Source organism: Propithecus coquereli, unplaced genomic scaffold, assembly GCF_000956105.1.
Source record: "Propithecus coquereli isolate 6110/MARCELLA unplaced genomic scaffold, Pcoq_1.0 Scaffold211, whole genome shotgun sequence".
Classification (NCBI taxonomy): Eukaryota; Metazoa; Chordata; class Mammalia; order Primates; family Indriidae; genus Propithecus; species Propithecus coquereli.
Window position 1 is genome coordinate 2,601,690 of NW_012146190.1, and position 1,480 is coordinate 2,603,169.

Genomic DNA, 1,480 nt, shown 5'->3' on the forward strand with positions numbered 1-1,480 from the left:
AGAGTGGTCGATTGGATGTTTTAAAAGTATGCCATGTTGTGCTTGATGAAGTGGATCAAATGTTAGATTTAGGTTTTGCTGAACAAGTTGAAGATATTATTCCTGAATCCTACAAAACTGATTCTGAATACAATCCTCAGACTTTACTTTTTTCTGCAACTTGCCCACAGTGGATATACAAAGTTGCAAAAAAGATTACATGAAATCCAGTTACGAACAGGTTGGCCTTGTTGGAAAAATGACTCAAAAGTCTGCAACTACTGTGGAACATTTGGCCATCAGTGTCTTTGGTCTCAGAGGCCAGCAGTTATTGGAGATGTCCTTCAAATCTACAGTGGTTCTAAAGGGAGGGCTGTTATTGTCTGTGAGACCAACAAGAATGTAACTGAAATGGCTATGAATCCACACACAAAGCAGAATGCCCAGTGTTTACATGGTGACATTGCACAGTTACAAAGAAATTACACTGAAAGGTTTCAAAGAACGTAGTTTTAAAATTTTGGTGGCAACCAGCATGGCTGCCCATGGTTTGGAGACCCTTGAGGTAAACCTGGTGATTCAAAGTTCTCCTCCTCAGGATATTAAGTCCTATATCCATCACTCTGGATGCACAGGTAGAGCTAGCCAGACAGGGATTTGTATATGTTTTTATCGACCAAGAGAAAGAGGTTAACTAAGTTATGTGGAACAAAAAGCAGGTATTACTTTTAAACATGTATGTGGTTCCTTCTACAGTGGATTTAGTTAAATCTAAAAGCATGGATACCATCAGGTCTCTGGCTTCGATTCTTATGCTGCTGTTGATTTTTTTCTGGCCGTGAGCTCAGAGAAAGGGGCAGTGGCTGCAGCATTAGCCCACATTTCTGGTACATCGAGCTTTAAACCACAATCTTTGATCAACTTTAATAAGGGGTTTGTGATCATGACTCTGGAAAGCCTAGAGTAAATACAGGATGTTAGTTGTCCTTGGAAAGAATTTAACAGAAAGCTGGATAGAGCAATGCTGTGTCCCAGATTACCAGAATGTGCCTCCTAGAAGGAAATATGGGTGTTTACTTTGAAGTTCCCACAACCAAGTCAGAAAGATTACAGGCAGAGTGGCGTGATTCAGACTGGATACTCTCAGTGCTGGCCAAACTACCAAAAATTGAAGACTATTATGATGGAGACACATCTTCTAATTCCAGACAGAGAAGTGACTGGCCAAGTGGCTGGTTAGGCCAGTCAGGTGGTTGATCTGGTGGCCAGGCAGGTAGACAGAGTTGACAGGGGAGTCACTCAGGATGTTGACAAGGTAATAGAAGATGAAATGGGAATAGAAATTGATCAGAAGCAGGGATGACAAACGAGTTTTGACTGGGTATTGGATAGTTAATCTACCGGTGTGAGCTTGCCTATTTCTGCCTACTGATGTGCATTATCCACCACAATTAAGTCATCGTAGCTGAGATATCTGTCTGCTATTTGAAAGAAGTTGGTC

General features: G+C 41.4%; 1 protein-coding gene across 1 annotated transcript in view; it reads right to left on the minus strand.

Annotated features, from left to right (window-relative positions):
- The window catches only part of LOC105810421 (chromosome unknown open reading frame, human C9orf41), an 86,951-nt gene that overhangs the window by 84,567 nt on the left and 904 nt on the right, over positions 1-1,480 (minus strand). The window lies entirely within an intron of this gene.